Source organism: Malaclemys terrapin, chromosome 19, assembly GCF_027887155.1.
Source record: "Malaclemys terrapin pileata isolate rMalTer1 chromosome 19, rMalTer1.hap1, whole genome shotgun sequence".
Taxonomy (NCBI): Eukaryota; Metazoa; Chordata; order Testudines; family Emydidae; genus Malaclemys; species Malaclemys terrapin.
The window spans coordinates 8,580,269-8,599,386 of NC_071523.1; the positions used below are offsets into that span (position 1 = coordinate 8,580,269).

General features: G+C 52.1%; 1 long non-coding RNA gene across 1 annotated transcript in view; it reads right to left on the reverse strand.

Annotated features, from left to right (window-relative positions):
* Nucleotides 1-15,708: 15,708 nt before the first annotated feature.
* LOC128826200 (uncharacterized) overlaps nucleotides 15,709-19,118 on the reverse strand; it is a 38,281-nt gene continuing 34,871 nt past the window's right edge. The window contains exon 3 of the long non-coding RNA XR_008442816.1: nucleotides 15,709-16,478. This is a non-coding gene — a long non-coding RNA (uncharacterized LOC128826200). The remainder of the gene's footprint in view (nucleotides 16,479-19,118) is intronic.

Sequence of the window (19,118 nt, forward strand, 5' to 3'; positions counted from 1 at the left end):
CTGCCCCCTTGAAAGCTTCTGCTAGCCATGCTTGTGGGTCAGGGGTTTGGTGGCGCTCTTTTGCCATTGGACTGGCCATCTTTTCCCCCCCGTTCCCATGCAGACCGAGTGCCACTTTCTTGTGCCTACTGCAGACTTGTTGCATCACATCTCCCCTCTCGTAATGCCCCTCTCGAGTGTGTGGGCAAAGCTAAGCGCTGCCCAGCATTCGTCTCTTGATGGTGTCTTTTGAACAGCTTGGATTCCATCATCCTTCCTCTAGCCTCGCTGCTGAATTTGTTTCCATTCTCGCAGTGCTGTGTTTTGACTTGACTGCCAGCACGGCATATGACAGGCAGCATCTGTGGCTACCTGGCTCCATGCTTCTTAATACAAAGTGACAGCTGATAGCAAATTGTATTGACAGACCCTTTTTTGACTGTAATTACTCAGCAAGAACCGTTCTGAATCAGTTATTCATAGTGGAAGGCAACTTTAAGCCAGAGACTCCAGCTCTCAGCAGCGTCACCAGAACCGGTCCCATTAACTCCTGCTAATGCCAGTAACCCACTTTGGCTGACAATTGTCAGAAGCATATTAATTAAATGAAATACATTACAACCTCCTTAGTTCAGAATAGATTGAAAATTAAAGACTGGATTCTGCCCATGGGCCCAGCGATAGGACTCAATGGGCGTTTGGACACACGTATCCAAGGGCAGAATGTGACCGTTCCATGACAAACCAATCAGCGCAACTTGCTTGTCCTAATCAATGTGCAAACAACTGTGGCTGTCTCATCGGTGGGAACAGATGGTGAGTGCATCCTAATTACCACGCAGGGAAGTGGGTGGTGCCCTAACATCAGGGCGTCTCCTGCATTCAGATTTTAGGCTGCCGTTCAGGAAAACATCCCTATTCAAGACAACCCTTAAGCATGTGTTTAGGTCCCACTGAAGTCAACCGAACATAAGCACCTGCTTCTCTATATCTGGCCCATAGTCATTAGCGGTTCCCGGGCTACAGAGAGTTGGATGTCTTGGGTGAAAGAAAGCTAAAAATTTGAGGTTTATGGGTGAGGAATGGAGCTGGTCAAAATTTATCAACCCAAACATTTTCCGTTGGAAAACCTGGTTTAATTGAAGTTGACATTTTGGAGGGAAAATGTTGATTTCAATGAATTTGGGCGATTTGTTTTTTTTTCCTGACAGGAAAATTCTAAAAATTTATTTCATTTCAGTTTCAATTTTTTTTGTTTGTTGTTTTTTGGTCCCAGGAAACTGACCAATTTCCCTTTTCAGTTTTTGGTTCTTCTGCCCCCCATCCCCCTTCTCTCCCATTTTTACCCTGCCCCTTTTTTCCCATTGGAAGAAGGCAGGAGAGGTAAAAAGAATGTGAGAAAATGAGGGAGAACCCACTTTTCATTATTTTTTGGGGTTTGTTTTGCAGCTGGAAGTAATTAGAAAGCGGGGCTCCCCCCCCCCACTTCCTTTTGAAACCAAACCTTTCATTTGGAAATTTCCCATGGAAAATGGACACTTTTCAACCCAGACATACTCAGTGAAAGCTGCCGGTTTCTGACCAGCTCTTGTGAGGACAGCTTGCAGGGGGTCAGAGCTGCTTTTGTCACTAGAGCAGATTACAGGAAACTCCCCATCCCTGTTGCTGTCAATCCAGGACAATGATGTCTTGTCCACTCAGGCGGTGGGAGTGCGTTCCAAACCTCTCCAGGGTCTTTCCTGGTTATGTTTCAAACGAGTCTCTGAACCTGCTGGAATCCTACGCATGATCAGAGGGGCACCACCAGCCCGAGTGTTCCAGCAGCCACCCCTGTGTCATTGGGTGATGTTACCTCTTCATCAAATGGGAGTGTCACATTCCCTTCCAGGCAGGTCAGCTGCTCCTCTTGTCTCAAGTACCATATCATGGAAGACAGGGAACTGCAGCGTAGCTGTATGTGTAGCTGTTAGCCTGTTCCTTAACCATCTGGCAAGGGCCTGGCTCCAGGCCACGTGATGCGAGTGAGAGTGTCTTTTGGTAGGTGGCGTGACCTGACCTGTTTGTGAAGTGATTTTACACCGTCCTGTCCTCTCACCTCATGCCCCTATTCCTCTTGGCCAGCCCCAAGGCTCCACTTTGTAAATACCAGCAGCATAAATCAATGTAAAGCATCCCGCGGTGTCTCCTTTGTCCCACAGGGGAGAATCTGGCTCTCTCAGCAGACCTAGTGAAGCTAGTGGGTAAGTGAGGCCCAGAGGGGTACAGCCACACAGGTTGTATACATGTGAAATGCAAAGGCCTGAGGTGTGCACTTAGGAGACGCATAGACCTGATGCACAGGTCATGGGGTGGTGTCATGACCACTCGGTCCACAATGCTGCAGTGGCTGATAGAAGCTTTTTTTCTATGCATTCAGGTCACTTTGGATGCTTCCAGGTTATGGGCTTTTCATGATCATTTAAAACGGTTTGCAGTTAGAGACTTAGCAGGTACTTAATACGCGAGTCGCATGCTAATTGCTCATTTTACACAGCTCAAGAACTCCACAGAGCATACAGACCTTGGAGGCGTAACCTCGCCAATCACCAGATTCCTCTTGATGCAAAAATATGGCCTGGGACGTAGCATTCAGAATCTCCAAAGAGCATTGAAGCCTTGCCAACGGCAGCTAGTAACAAGGCTGATGTCTCCTATTACATAGGGTGTATTTGCTACAGCATAGGAAGAATTGCGGCCTGTTCAGAACAAAACAGTGAAGCATGCACCTTCTGTAGCATGTTATGTAACAGCAACAGCGTATGGTAACATAGGAACAGCCTTGACAAGCGTGGTTAGTGTGTCTCGGCTTTGCCCCGCAGCAGTTCGGGGAACCAATGCATCATGCCTGCGACTTTTGGCCCCACATAACTTGCCGTTTATTGGCAGCCCTGAGAGGATAACAGCAGGCACTCCCACTGCTCTGCTCGGCTCTCAGAGATGCTGGCCGTCTTGAAATGCCAGCTCAGCAGTTTTCAATGCCTGTGCCGTCATTCAGATGTCATTAACCCCAAGGGAAGGCGACCTTGAATTCAGTGCTCAGATAAGATATTATTTGGGGGTAATTAGTTGGGTTTTTTTAAAAAAAAAAACCTACCCGCAAAACCTACCTCTCTCTTTTGCCTTTTTTCCAACCCCCCCCCCCCCCCCCACTCACCACACACACCCACTTCTGGGCTGTCACCGCAAAGATGTTAGCAATGCCTTGAATCAGCTTTACCATTGGGCCGCGTCAGATGGACTCGACCCAGACCTCAGCTTCACTGATTGACAGTTAACCAAGCTGGTTCCAAGCAATTCTCCGAAAAAAGGAACTGAATCGGTGGAGATTTGAACCCCTGCCCTTGTGCAACTTCCTACAGCTTTAAACCTCAGTTCTGGTGACTTGAAACGACCTGCAAACATTTGAATGTTCCCCCTTTACAGGCTCCTTAAGGCAAAAGGCTCACAATTCGGCCGTCTAAGGTCTAATTTTGGTATCAAACCTTCATACCAAGGTACCAACGCAGCAGCTTTAGCATGGACAGGATATGCCGAGGCCCTAGCTGTTGATTGTACATGTTGGGTATGTTAAGGATAGCGTGTCTCCTGGACGCTCAGGTGAATGTTTAAACCCTGCACCACTTCATCCCTCACCGACTGCTGCCATGAAGTCCCATAGCATAGCCTCCAGGTTTTGATGTAGGTTGCCTGGGCTGGCCACCAGAGGGCGACCTCATTTCACAATCGCCAGGATACCGCTCTCTATTTGGCCGTTAATAACAAGGTAAAGTATTAAAGGCATGACTCTCATCCTTAGTGTCTGGGCGGCTCCATGGCTCAGAACCTTAGAGCAGTATACGTCATGTCTCCCCTGCAGCATCAAGGCCCAGCTCTGTAGATAAGCCAGCTCCCTCTACCCTGACATCTGTTCAGCAGTGAACCATCCTCCTGGATGGACTCTCTCTGGATGACAGGGGGTTAGCGGGCTGATTAGTGCTTTCCCTGAATCTTTTACCTGACCCCTGGCGTGCAGCTGGCTGGCTGATTTGTACTTCCCATGTTGCAAATCCTTTTATCCAGTGTAAAAACCCATGACCATGCTGAAATACTTCACATTTAGGCAATGCCAAGGGCACCAGAGCCTTTTACAAACACTATCTCAGCCTCACAGTCCCCCGTAGGAGGGGTAAGGATGATGATCTCCATTTTACAGGTGGAGAAACTGAGGTACAGAGGTTAAGTGACTTGCCTACGGTCACCTGAAAAGCCTGTGGCAGAGCCAGGAATAGAACCTGGGAGTCCTGATTCCCAGCCCCCCCTGCTCTAAACACTAGCAAATACTGCCTCACATACTGCAAGACAAGGTGGCAGTTCTCCAACCACCCTGTTGTCATCTGATCTCGGATTCAGTCCCTGTTGCCAGGGATGCATTGACCCCACACCTGTGCTCTATAGCTGTATCGCTGCTGGTGAAGTGTATGGTGTAATTTAGCTGTCAAATTAACCGGGTGGCTTTATGCAGTCTGCTGTGGTTCGAGTGACATGGCTGGCGATTGTCCTCTGGAGCCTCAAGTGCCTATGGATGTGACCTCACGCTCTAGCATACAAAGTGACTGTGATGCCTGTGACATTGTCCCGCTCATTGAAGACCTGTTGCCTTGCGCTCACTTTCCCGATATATAGCAACATCGCCTCGTTCAGTGAGCTTTGATTTTCATGTCGGGGGTGGGCGGGAGGGGGAGGGCGGGAGAGGGGATGCAGCGTTTCTGCTTCCGGCCCGTTGTTCACGTTGCAGTTCGTTTGTCACTGGTGTAATCTCATTGATTGGGGTCTGTCATTCTGCAGTGTTCGAAAGGTCTCTGGGTGAGACAGCGAAGGTTCCTCGTGGCGGTTGCGTTCTCTGTTACAGAAGCATGGTTATCCCAGTAAATCGAGGTTTGCTTGAATAGCCCAGCGCCCTCCTGAGTGCTTTGTTTTGCAGTGTTTGCCCCCCACAGTTCTACGGGATGCCATCCTGTCCCCAGAGCTGCTTGAATGGTTATCATTGAAAAGGGGGGAGGCTTGAATGAAAAATGGATTTTCCAAGGAAATGAACCTTGTCACTTCTTTCAACACAACCCACATTGAAAAGTGCAATCAGACTTTGCCTGCATCAGGTCAGCACTTCCCCACTGCCAGCCAGGCTCGCTTTGTAAGAACATCAGAACGGCCATACTGGGTCAGCCCAACGGTCCATCTAGCCCAGTGTCCTGTCTTCTGACAGTGGCCAGTGCCAGGTGCCCCAGAGGGAATGAACAGAACAGATAAAAGTGATTTGTAGCAGCAGAGAGGGGCTCAGTGCATGCGCAGTCAGCCCCCTGTAAGGGATTCACGCTCAGAGGAGCGGCTCTTCCCTCTTCCCAGCCCCTCTCCCTCCCCCTCTGAAAAGGGATGTGATCGTGGTGCGAGAATGGAAGGTCCCCCTTGAGCTCCCTGGCTGCCACTCACCAAAGCCTTCAAGCACGTGGCTTAACTTAATGTCAACGGGACTTGAGCACAAACTTAAAAATTAAGCACTTGCCCAAGCGTGCTGCTGAACTGAGCTCCAGGGGCTTTGCTAGGGGATCCGGAGCCTGCTGAAATCAGTGGGCTCCAATGGGCTTTGGATCAGGCCCCCAAGGAATTAATTTGCTCAGCCAGAAAACGCAGGGGTGGCCCGCAGAGGCTGTGCCCTTCCACCACGTGCTCGGGCGCTGCGACAGAGAAACAGCAGTTGCATTTCGTTCGAAAGCAAAGCTGGTGGCTTTCCCCTCGTGGCCCCACTGAGCAGCTCCCCACGCTGCATATTCCCACAGTGGCCGCTTGTGGCCAGGAAGCACAGACCCATCAGGCGGCGCCAATGGGGCCCAATAAACATGGGTCACCTTCAAGGTTGGATCAGAGGAGGCCTGCGATTGAAGCGTTTCAGAAGAGACTGGAACGTGGACTCTGCTTAACGCCCGGCCCGCTTAGCTTTTCACTTAGTCCAGGTGTCATTTGCCAAGGCTTGCAGTTAGCTTCAGAGCAGCCTGTTCTGAGGTTGCTTTTTCACCTCTCTGAGCTTGGTGCCCAACAGTTTTGATTGTTTCACTTGTAGTTTGCAATGCTCCAGTCTCCTTTAAAAGTTCAGGTTCACCTCGGCCTCCCTGCGCCAGGCGTAAATGGATCTCCTGCCTCCTCTAGCATCTCCCGCTGCTCTCTGCTAATGGCTGGAAGCACCATTACAGCAGGTCGGGGAGGGGAAGCTATAACTCCCCCCACCCCCACCCCCGTGCTCCTCACTTCCTGACTCTATGAACTAATACCAGAGCATTGGACCTTTCATCCCAAGCATTATCAATGGAGGCCAGCATTTTCTGACCCAAGGACCTATCGTTAAGCTCCTAAATCCACAGTTACCTAATGAAAAACTATGAGCCGATTTGCAGAGGTGCTGAGCACCCACTGGTCTAGTTTGCAAGCCCCAAAGGACTGGAGTTCTGACTGCAGCAGGGGTCAGCCCCTGAACTCGGGGGAGTGGATTTGAGCCTTTAGAGATTCACCTGTTGCCAGCTCCAGCACCACAACGCCTAGAACTACCCAGGGAAGTTTGCCCCAGTTTTAGCTGTCAGCTTTTGAAGCATGCTGGAGATCTGCCTTCAGCCTACACCTTCCTTCTTTTCTTAGCCTGGCAATTATAGGTATTTATAAAGCACCCATCTCCATGGTGCCTGTTAATGTTTGCAAAGTGCTTTGAAAACACCAATCACTAGGCAGGAATGGAGTTTTCTGACTTATTTTCCAGGGGCTTTCACCAAGCCAGTCAGGGGGCCTGATTCCCCTCTCACTCGCACCAGGTTATCCTGGCATAACGCCACCAACTTCAGTGCCATCCCCACCGATTTACACCAGTGCTGCCGAGAGGAGAATCGGGCTGAGTGTTGCCACGTGGCACTGGGATTTGCACATCTTCAGCACCTGTCTGTCAGGCATCAAGAACCTCATCTGATTTTTGACACCCCCAGTTGCAGCACAACTCAGATACATGCTCGGTAACGCCCTGTCCCACCGAGCTAACACGGCTTCCTTCATCTCAGGATGCATCAGCCCCCCGCAGCGCACCTCCTGCACCACTCCACTCTTAATAGCCCCTTGTGATGGGAGAGCTTCCACTGGGAGCTTGGGAGACACCTTCTTCAGCCTGTCTTTTCAGCACTACCCCTGGCAGCAGCACCAGCTCGGAGGGGTTGGAGCAGGGAGGGATGGTCCCTTTTAAGGAATTACTTTTAGTGCCCCTATCTGAATTTTATTGCTGATTTCCTCCCTTCCCTCGAGGAGCCATGAGCCAACAACTGGCCCATGCCACAGGTGCCCCCAGGGGATAACAGCCAGCAATGGGCCCACGCCACCCACAGGCCAGGCTCTAGCCTCATCATAGCTATGATCAGCACAGAGCTGCTAGGAAAACAGCTGCGGCTGAGGCTGTGTGAGAGAAGCCCAGTCTGTGTTTTCCATCCCCAAACGAGTCACCAGGGGGTGCTCTGCTGCTAGTCTAAACTGCAGCAATCATCAGCCAGGGCTAATCATAAATTGTTTGTCTCTAGGGTGACAAGAGCCACCGGGAAAGAGCAGCATTTTTTTTTCAAGTGGCCCTCGAAAGCCACTGATATAATGAGTGTCTTCTCAGCAAGGAGGGGCTGCTCTCCTCCCCCCAGACCCTCGGCGTGGGCCAAGCTGGGGCTGGCTGGGACAAGAGCTAAACCTGGTGTTTTCTGAGTGCCCGTTTCCCGGGAGAAAGTTCAGTGCTGACCACGAGAGGAGCATTATCAAGAGGATTCAAACCTGGTTCCAAATCCAAGCCCCCAATGTAAACCCCTGAGTTCAGCCGACACCAGATTTCTACCCGAATTCTCACCAGTGCTCCTGCCCTGAGGCAGTTTCCCACATGGCCCAGGGAGCTCCGCATCTTTTTGCCTCTCTGAAAACAATCAGACAAGTGAGGGACCTGGCTTCACCCACCATGAGCCCAGGGCCAAGCAGCAGGATGCAACAAGCCACAGCAATGCAACCAGTGGTGCATGTCATCTCATCCAAGCCCTGGCTCTGAGAGGCTGCAAAAATCAGCTCTGCAATGGGATGCTGGAAGTAAGTGGGACTAGATCCTCAGCTGGGACCAGAACGAAGCTACAATCTGCTCTTCCATTTTACACACCCCACATTGGCCTTGGCTCCCAGCTCTGTGTCGGTTTCCTTTCACCCCAGCTAAACAGGGACAAGCCACCCGCCACCATCCCTACGCAACAGACGAGGGTGAACACTTGCTGCCAGGGGCTTGGGGGGCAGAGGGAGGAGCGGCAGGGAAGACGTCTGGGGTGGACAGGGTGCTGAGGGGGACGGAGAGGGTGCTCTGAGGCTGCAGAGAATGAGCCATAAGAACCAGGCCTGGGAGATGAGTGATGGGAACCTGCAGCTAGCGGTGAGCTCAGAGAGCGCTGAAAGAGCTGAGGCTGGAGCAGACGAGAACCTGTTCACTGGCAAGAGGGCGTGTTCGAGGGAAGGCTGGAAAGCCCTGGGACTGAGGAGCAGAGGGAGAAAGTCGCTGGGGAGGCAGCAGGCAGGGCGTGAGACTGGCTGCAGGGGCAGAGGCCTTGGACTGGGGAGGGAAGCTGGCTCAGGGAAGGTACAGAAAGCCCTGGAGGGAGAGGGCAGAGGGGAGCAAAGCCTACTGAGTGGCGAGCAGGTACAGCCCAGATGTGCGCTAGCAGCAGGGGGCATTGGCTGTCTGAGGGGAAGGGGCACACAGGCCAGCTGCAGTTAATTGGGTCAGGGTCAAGAGTGCGACCTAGCAGCAGGGGTAAAAAACAGTTCCCGGTAATTGGTTGCCACGAGGCAGCTCTGTGTTTATGTAGGGGTGCGTGTAGCTGTTCAGACACAGACACGCCTCTCTCATGTGGCTTTACCTTGCTTTGCTCTAGCTGATCACAGGGGTTTTCCCCTCTGGTGGTTGCTGTGGGTGTGATCTGCGTATACACCACCGTGGGGAATAGAGGCGCTTTGGGGCAGGGATGGGACAATCAATTTGGATAACATTAGAACCGGCCCTGTCTGTTAAGAACTGGTACCAAACCCTGAGTGTCCTCAGGCCAGGCAAGCAAGACCGGGGTAGGAGGGACACGCTTGCAGACTACAAGCTGCAGAGGGAGCTGGAGAAGCAGCCAGATTCTTGGGGCTTAGCCGTGCGTTGAGCCACACCCACGTGCCCAGCCCGACAAGGGACTTTCCTTCTGTTCCCTTTTGTGATTGTTCTTCCTCCCTGGACCGGGAATGATTTCAGACGCGGAGGGCCTGGCCAGCTCTGTGTCAGGAACCAGAGAACCTGCACACGCAGACTGGGGGCGGGTGAAGTGGGCTGACTGCAAACCTCCCCCGGAGGCTGCCACTCACCAATGGCTTTTAGCCCTGAGTGCGGGCAGGAGACCTCGCTGTGTGGGGACCACACTCTGCTCTCAGCAACCCCACTGACGTCAATGGGGGCTGCACTGGTATAACAGAGAGACGCCTGGGCCAGGTTCCCCCCTGCGCTGGCACAGCCCCCAGTGCAGGCAGGGACAGAGGGGACGCAGCGTGTCCCTCTGCTCTTCAGGGCTTGCCAGGGCTGGTGCAGCGTACAACCACTTGGAGGGCTGTCCTAGCTTCTCTGCTTCATTGAGCCCTCGGCGGCTCTACGGGGATGCAGGATCATCGGGGGAAGACCTGCCCCAATCTGCTGCCCACACACCTGGGCTCCAGCCAGCCCCACAAGTCACTCAGTGTGTGTGTGTGTGTGGGGGGGGGTACTGCAGAGGCAGCATAGAGCTGGTAGAGTGGGCTGTGCACCTGGCCATAGGATCAATCTGCACCAGCCGACATACACCCAGCTGGCACCCAAGGACCACAGGGAAATGATAAACTGGGGCCTTTGCCACTGGAACAAGAACACCGTCTTTCTAGCAAACTGGTAGCCATAGGGGCTGGAGGAGCACCAGCCAGACCAGTCCCCCCATCCCATTCCCTAGCTCTCCCTGGACAAATCCCACTCCGCCCTTCCTGCCTTTATCCAGGAACCTCTGAAGTGCAGCTGGCCCAGATCTCCTCTAGCAGGTGACCTGAGAGGCTTTTATAGCACTGAGTAGGGTAGCTCCTGGTGGCTGCTTTGTGCCTTCTCATTTACAAAGAGCAGCAACTAGTTAACTAAGGGGGAGGACATCCTTGCAGGTTCTCCCCAGAAAACCCACATGGAGAGCACTGTAATATCAGTGCATCAGAGCACCTCTAGGCTGCGACAGTGGGGTGGGTTTTGATGTGGGCAGAGGTCCTGGGCAGCTCAGGACCGGTGGAGGGAGGCCATGTTCTGAGCCAGGTGGAGGTCCTGGTCTTGCCAAGGGGCTGTGTAATGGAGTGGGAGGGTACTCACCACCAGAGCAGCCCCTCGCTCCATGATACAGCCCAGCTGGGGTTCTCCCACTCTAGCACCTCTGACGAGCTGCTTCTGCATTGTCCGTGGCCCAGCCTTCTAGCCAGGTGGCTGGTCAAGCTCTATCCCCTGCCGGGGTAACAAAAGGCCAACTAATAATAGTCCCAATCCTGATATCTAGTCTTCTGACCCTGATCCTCACACGCTTCCTCTCAGGGCTTTCAACTGTCCTTAGCCCCTCCTCGGGGGCTTTGTACCAGCTTCCCAGTGGCTGGTCAGGGAACCCAGGTGTTTCCCCTACTCGGGGTTCCAGTCCAGGGACCCTATAACAAGCAGCTGTAGTCTGCTCTGCCAGACCCCTGGCTGCTGCCTCCATAGGTGACTTCTTCCAAGCTCCTACCAACTGCAGCCCTCACCTCAGGGCCTCCCACTGCAGCTAGGCCGGGCCTAGATCCTGCTTTCCACAGCCTCAACCACAGCTTCCTCTCCTGACTCTGCTCCCTCAAGCCTTTATCTGAGGCCCTGGTGTGGTTCACCATACTGACGTCTGCCCCCACTCCTCCCGCCTCTTCAGGCTGAGGCAGCAAATTCTGGCACTGATGGGGCTAACTGAACAGGGCTGGCTGGCCCAAGCCTCCTGGCCTTTAAAGGGGCAGGCTGCCCTGTTACATGAGGCCACACAGCAGGGCTCCTGGGATCCCATTAATCTTTCAGGAACTCAGCAGAGATGGTGTCAGCCCGAGGGCGTGTTCCTGCTGTGCGTTTAATAGAGCCCGTGCTGAAGTGGGGGTGTTTGGATCTGCTGCTCTAACCACTAGGCAACACTTTGCTCTACCAGTTGATTTAATACCTGTCCTTCATGCCTAATAACCACCAGACTCCAGCCCAGCCCAGCTCCCTGCGCTGGTTATAGGAGGGATCCAGGCAGCTCCAGTTGGCTTGGGGCTGCAAAGAAGACTGGGAGGCATGGTGAAGTCAAGGGAGGGGCATGCCCTGGTTGGCAGGGATTTCCCCTCCCTGGGAGCTGGGGAATGTATCACATGTGTCGTGCAATAAAGGGACCCCTGTTAGTGGAATGCCAGGGGCTGGGCCCTGTCGCCAGTGGGACTCCCGGGGAGTGGGGTTCAGGCTTTCACAGGACGGGCTGCCATGCATTGCCACTCTGGTGCTTTCTGCATCTTTGGGATCAGTGCAGACAGATTGCAAGCACCGCCCTTCTCTCTCCCCCCCAGCTCCCTGCCTTCCTTTCATCCTCAGAAACCAGCCTCAGACACATTCACCTGCTCCCTGAGTCCTGCCAATTAAGCCTTTCCCTGCAGCTACCGACCTGTGATCAGGCCGTCGACAGGAAGATGAAACGCGTCTCGCTGCGACTGTGTGGGGGACGCGTGTCTCCCAGTAATGGGGATGGGTGAACTGTCTGCCGGTCCATCTGCGGCCTTTTTGGAGGCCGTGATGCTGTCAGCCCGGTACAAAGAGCCGTGTGCGAGGGGCTTGCTCCATCTCTATTCTCCCCGCGCCGGAGGGGATTTTGGGGCGGTTAATTTGTTTTCAGATGAGAAATCACATTAACAGGGAAACTACAATGCAGTTGCCATGGAGACCACAAGTGCCTTTATTAAGAGAAATTAGTTTGGATCCAGTTGTCAGGCGTATCTTAATAAATAAGCCCCTTCAAGTTGTGTAAATAAATATTACCGTCTATTGTCTGCAGAGAGAGAGAGAGATGTTCTTTGCACGGGGTGGGGGGATCCCATTGAAGTCAGTGAGAAAGGAGGGCTCCGAGCACCACACAGGATCAGCCCATCAGAGACGAGAAGGTTCAGACTTGTTTTCCGGATTCTTATGCTGCGTAATTTATTTGGAGGCCAACAAACGCCTGAGACTGAAGCAAAACAAACCAACCCTGATTTCTCTGAGCAAGGAACTGCAGCTTTAGGACAGAGGGAAGGAGGGAATCCTGGGGGTGGGCTGTGACTGCTGTAAGAGGGGATGGATGGCAATGGAGTCTTTCACCTCTAGCTTGCAGACTATCTCAGGGCCACAGTCATCACCAGATGTTCCACGCAATGGCTGTTTGGCCTGCAGACTCCGATGCCCACCCACCTCCTTAGGCCGCAGACCCCGAGCTCCAGCCAGAGCCGCAGCTTCAAAGCACTGGCTACACGGCTATTTTTAGAGAGCTAGCGCGGGCCCTGCTGTCGACCTGGGCTGGGAGGTTCACTCCTGCAGGCTCCCAAATACTGTGTAAGACGTACCCTAAGTGACTTCAGAGCTGGATTCTGAGGCATTTAGACTTGAAAAATCCCACTAGGTGCCTAAATATACAAATCTGGCCCTGCCTAAATCCCATTTTTGACAGTGATTTAGGCTCTTAGGGGGCCTCGCAATGAGACCAAGGCCACGTCTACACTACAGATGCTACAGCTCACAGCTACAGCCCTGCAGCAGTAGCACTGTAGCACTGCAGAGCTGACCCTTGCTACAGTGCTGGAAGGGGGTTTTCCATCAACATTGTTAAAACACCACCCTGAGCGGCAGTAGCTAGGTCAATGGAAGAATTCCTTCTGGCGACGTGGCTGCATCTAAGCTGGGGGTTAGGTTGGCTTAACTACGGTGTTATGGGTGTGGATTTTTCACACCCCTGAGCAATGTAGCTACGTCAAGCTAAATTTTAAGTGTGGATCAGGCCTTAGGCTCCTAAGAGGGAGATTTTCAAAGGTATTTAGGTGCCTAAAGAGGCAGATAGGCACTGAGTGGGATTTTCCAAAGCTGCTTAGGTTCTTTTTAAAATCCCATCTACAGATGCCTAAATACCTTTGAGGATCTGGCCCCAAGTCACTTTGTAAATGGGACTTAGGCCTGGTCTACACTTAAAAATGAGATCAACCTAGCTACCTTGCTCAGGGATGAGAAAAATTTGGCACTCTGAGTGCTGTAGTCCGGTTGATCTAACCCTTGTAGATGCAGCTAGGTCAGTGGAGGAATTCTTCCGTTGCCCTGGCTTCTGCCTCTCCGAGAGAAGGATTCACTACATCGCCTGGAAAACCCCTTTTGGCTGGTCCACTGTAGCATAGTCATTTAGGTGCTTTTGGAAAATGTTACCCGTTATCTTCTTTAGAGAGGGATTTTCACGCTGACTGCAGCAAGCTCAAGCTAAAGGTTCGTTTCTTCTTCCCCCGCCCCCTCGAAATGCAGCGGGTCGATATTTTTCTCAGTACCTTCTTTGCAATGATGGCAGAGCGGTTTTAATGACAGTTTCCCCATCCCCAGCTCAACTCTCCGGGCGGCTGCTTCCTGTAGAGAAGTTGTAATCTTCAGTTTAGAACCCCACAGCCTGTCCCGCTAGGGAAGGGGCTGGGACGAAATGGAACCAGCTTGTTAATGACCTCACTCCAGGGGCACACTCTATCATTTCACAACTTATGTCCTTATTTATTAATGTATTTAGTAAGCACCAGCTGTGTGCTTAATAAATAAATAAAGACTGGAGCATGTGCGGGGAGGGGAGACTGGGCTGGAAGGGAGCTTTGGTAATTAGCAAACAGAGTGTAATGAATCTAGGACTTCTAGCTTGTCACTGGAGCGGAACAAATAATAGGTAACAAAATAACTGGTTTGATGGATTTCCCCAAAACACAGTTGTTTTCAAATCAATCCAGTTTACTGGAATTTTTTGTTTTAATATTTAGAATTTGAGCTCTGCTGTTGAGTGGGGAGTGGCCAGAGACACTGGCCCGGGGTACTGCTTGTGCGTCCCACTGGGCCCAATCTAACTCCTATGATCGCATTCCTAGTGCATGGGTTTGTGGAACTCTTATGGGTTTGTGGAACTCTTATGATCACATTCCTGGTGCAAATGCTTGTGGAAAGCGAATTTAAAAATTTGCTTTCCACGCGTATCAGAGCTTAAAATCCATCTCTATGAGCATTCATGCATGTAAACTCAATCAGGGGGATGTTAGGAAGAGAACACAACAGGGGCATGAATACAAAGGCAGATTTGTGCCAAAATGTGAAGAAATATCAGTTGTGAAAGACTTGTCCTATTGGCTGAGCCCTCATTACTATGGTGCACGTTATGGCCACTCAGAATTACATGGCAACTTCTGCGATAGAACCCAGATCCTCTGCTTCAAAAGCATGAACTGTTACCATGTCAGCTTAAGGAGGATCTCCATCATAGACTCATAGACTTTAAGGTCAGAAGGGACCATTATGATCATCTGGTCTGACCCCCTGCATGATGCAGGCCGCAAGACCCTTCCCTGGACTCTGCCGTTGAAGTCCCCAATCCTGTGGTTTAGTGACTTCAATCGGCTGAGACCCTCCTGCTAGTGATCCCTGCCCCATGCTGCGGAGGAAGGCGAAAAACCTCCAGAGGCTCAGCCAATCTACCCTGGAGGAAAATTCCTTCCCGACCCCAAATATGGCGATCAGTAATACCCCGAGCATATAGGCAAGAGTCTCTAACCTGACCCTTGTTGGCCATTATGCTATTCATGTACCATTGCCTGGTAGCTGTACAGGGCTGATGACACACAGTTGAGCAGGTCTGATTCCATCCAGCAGGGGGCAGTGGGACAGACAGACGGACATGCACACACGCACAGTAGTAAGTCCTGAGATAAGAACAATTTCTTGGTGTAAGTGGATTTGCCTTCAACCTGATCTATTTTAATGTTTGCTCCAAAACGGCAGCTTTTCTTTAAAAGATTTAAGTCTCAACCAGTCTCTCAGCATGGTTTCATATGAAGAAATGTTTCACATGTGTCCTTGTAAAGCTGAATGTCGGAGGGAACAGGACCACTGGGGGCCAGATTCTCGGCTGGAGTAAACCTGTGTAGCACTACCATAGCCAAGGAAGTGGCACTGATTTATGCTAGCTGAAGATCTGGCTCTGTCATGTTTGATAGGGTACAATGAGCACCTTGCAACTAGCAAAAAACAACACAGGTTCCTTTAGCTTACTTGGTAATGCCACTTCACAAACCTAGGAGTAATTACCATGCAGACTGTCCTTTGCCCTGGGCCCTGGATAACAATCGTACAAGGGGATGGGACTGAGTACTGCGATAGGATAGGGTGACTACCTGTCTGGTGTTTTAAAGCAAGTCCCTTATTTGGTGCCTAACCTCCTGCAAACGGTATTGCAACGTTTGCTACTAAGAAGCAATTTGATCTGATAAAATCTGGCCAAGTCTCTACTCATTTTATTACCAATCTGATACACCTTAAAGGAGGCTGGTCAGGGAGCTGGATCTGCCAGCTGAGATGGAATTCATTGGCTTCCCAAACCCAAAGACCTCTGCTGTGGGAGTGGCAGACCGCAAAACGGAGTCCGTGATCTCTGAAGAGAGAAAAACAAATGGGCCAAGTTTCGTCCCCCTCCTGTGCTCTCTGGGTTCCTGCTCTCCTTGGGCCAAGCCAGGGGACAAGAGCTGGTTGGGAATTTTCCACGAGAAGGCTCTTCTGACAGAAAATGCACTTTGGCCAAGATTGAAATTTTCTTCAGTTGTGCCGGAAAATTTTGATTTTTCCACAGAGAAAATCTAAACAAAAGCTTGAGCTCCCCAGCAGCCCTCTTGGTGGGGCTCCCCCAGGCTTCTCAACCCACTGGTTCTGCAGCAGCCCATGTGGGGGCTGCCACACAGCCAGGGGTCCCAGGGTTTCCAGGCAACTCGGGTCCCTGGAAGTCTGGGGAGTTGGGGAGCCTGGAACTGGAACAGAAAAAAAACCATCTGAAATATCAGTATTTCCCCCAAAAGGGGAATCCCAAGTTTCAACCAGCTCTGCTATGGAGACTTCGTTTCAAGCCCATCCCTTCTCTTTGACTGTGAATGGACCTGAGCCAAACGCTGGCTGCACTGGGTCGCCGGTTACCCAAGGTCTCTGCGTAGCTCCTGGGTTTCAAACGCTGAGGGAGGGGACGAGCTGGTCAATGAGAGCTGTGAGGTTTCCACAAAGTGTCCAGTTTATTTTCAGTGGAATGGGCCAGATTCTGCAGCAAAATTGGGGTGGATCGGTGCAACTGAGAAGAGAACAAGCATGTGTTATCTTTATGTCCAGAGACAGAGTCAGGGCAAGGTCATTGCTCATCCCACAGCTCAGATCTGTAACTCAAGGACTCAGACTGCTCCCAGCTTCACTTAAAGACACGGAGGCAGCTGGACTGGGGGTGCGGGGTCCACCCCAGTCCATTGGGCTAAGGGGAAACATTCACTCTGTTTCATGCAGGGGTTATGGTGGGAACGGGCTAGATGGAAATGAACTCAATGCAGGTAGGAAGGGGGCTGACTGGGACGAGTTCCCCCTGGCTCATGCAGGGTTAGGAGGAGAAAGGGAAGGAGTTAAATCCATGCAGAGCTGGTGGGTGGGTGGGTGGCCTGCAGATTTACACAGGGAAGGGAATGAATCCTAAGGAGTGGAATGCAGAGCCAGGAGATGCGTTTTAACACCCTCGGTGGCCAGAAAAATATCGTTGTTGCATTCTCTGTGCTTTAAGAGCAGCACACTGGGCCCCGCCAGCCGTGGCTGGTCTTTCTCTGTCCTAGTTACTAGTCTCATTAGTCTTGGCAGAATATTTAATGCTAGAAATTTTCTGCAAAGGTTTCTCCCCTGCGTTTTAGTGGGATGTGTCTGCAGTAGCAATTACCACACTGCAGGCTTTTCATCCCTGCCCTGCGAACGAGGCAGTGTGGAAGAGACAAAGGAAATTAGAATCATTAAACCCGCACCGTCTGCCTGAATCAAAGGGACTCCGCTTGCTGTCAGGGCGCTAAATTGGATGCCCAAAAAGGACAGCCAGCTTGTGCTAGGGAGGGGCTGGAGGGTGGCACCAGGTGCTGCTGTGTGTGTTAAAAGCACAGACTGGTTTTCCCCAGCTCAGGCATCCCCCGGGGCAAAGGCAGCCTGGGGCAGCACAGGTTCCCTTCCAGGATGGGCCACGCAAAGGGATTTCACAAGCGGTCCCATCCATGACTTAGAGAGACCCTTTCTGGCAACACTCATGAGTCTGGGAGCTAAGGAGCCAGCAGGAGCAACAGGGAAGAATCCCCTTTCCATGCATTACACCCGGTTCCGGCTCCTCGCAGAGCCACTGGCGGCACTGCAAAATACAGTGGGTCGAATTCAGCCCTGTGGAACTCCAGGGACGTACACGCTGCAGCAGGAGGGGCCATCTCCAGCTCGAAGAGGCCCAGCGGTGTGGTCTTACTGTGGCTTTAAGAGGCTGAACAGCCTCTCCAGCGTGTGGGAGCTGACCGTGGGAGGAGGTGGGTGGGTTTAGGGTAGACAGAGATGGACCGGAGTTAAGAGGCTCTGTCTAGATGTTAACTATGTATCTAATAAAGACTGTTGTGAAGTTACTAACAATGAATAGTTATTAAGACCAATGGATTACTCGAATAGAAAACAATGCGCCACACACAAACTCAGACAGTATAGCCGTAGCTGTGTGCATGGTTAGGTGCCCCCAGTACGATCCCGTCCAAGACGTTAGGCCCTATGCGGGGCGGCTAGCCCCTCCCCCTGTCTGCACCGCCATGGCTACACGCTGGTGTGCGAGCTCCATCAGGTGTCTCCTCCAGCTGGGAATTCTACCTCCAGCTCCCTCGTGTTAGTGAACCCAGTATCTGAACAGTGCCCAGTGGTAAGAGCTGCACAAAAGAAGCCAGTTGCAGTCTGCCACAATCAGAGCTACAAAACCGGTCCTACAAAACCGGCAGCTACGCTGCATATGCATGAGCACCCTCTCCTGTGGATCTATTAACGAACCCTCTACAGCTAGTGAGCACTCCCGTAACAGCAAGGACTCCCAGGCTATCAAACCCCACCACCTGCAGTTATGAAAAGCACAACCAGGAGCAGTGCTGAAGGAAGCCAGCCAGAACGGTGGGCGGATAATGCAGGGCCGGGGGTTGGTGGGGGAGTATAAAAACCTACATAGAGCGGAGAAGTCTTGAAAGCAATGACATGTGCTGAGTTCTCTGCACAGCGATGTCAAAGAAAATACAGCCTGGCATAAGGGGAGGCCACTATATGCTCCTGATTAAGCACCAGCATTCTCAGTCCTGATGCAGCATCATGCTGAAAATGCACCCGTTAGCAACAGCAGTATTTAGCATGTCCAAGGTTGGTCAGGGTGCCATGCAGAAGGCAGGTCTGCTGAAAGGTAAATGTCCCTGCCCTGAAGAAGCCAATCAGGCCTTTGGTGGCTGTTCATTGGGAAGCTGTTCTGAGCTCACAGGGTAGCCCGAGAAACGGCACGAAGTCTGAAATGGGTGAAGGCGCCTTAAGCCGCAGTCAGGAGACAGTCAGGAGCTGCTAACGATCAGGGCCAGCTCCAGGCACCAGCGAAGGAAGCAGGTGCTTGGAGTGGCCAATGGAAAGGGGCGGCATGTCTGGGTTTTCGGCGGCAAGTCCCTCGGTCCCTCTCTTCCTCTTTGAGCGAAGGACTCGCTGCCGAATTGCCGCTGAAGAATGAAGCGGTGCGATTGAGCTCCCGCCAAAGTGCCACCGATCGGCTTTATCTCCCCCATCCCGCTTCGCCGCTTGGGGCGGCAAAAAAGCTGGAGCTGGCCCTGCTAGCGATGTAGGAGGAGAACAGAGCACTGGTGTAGACGTGAGGATCAGCCACTTGAACTTAATGTGGAAGGAGAAGGGAGGCTCT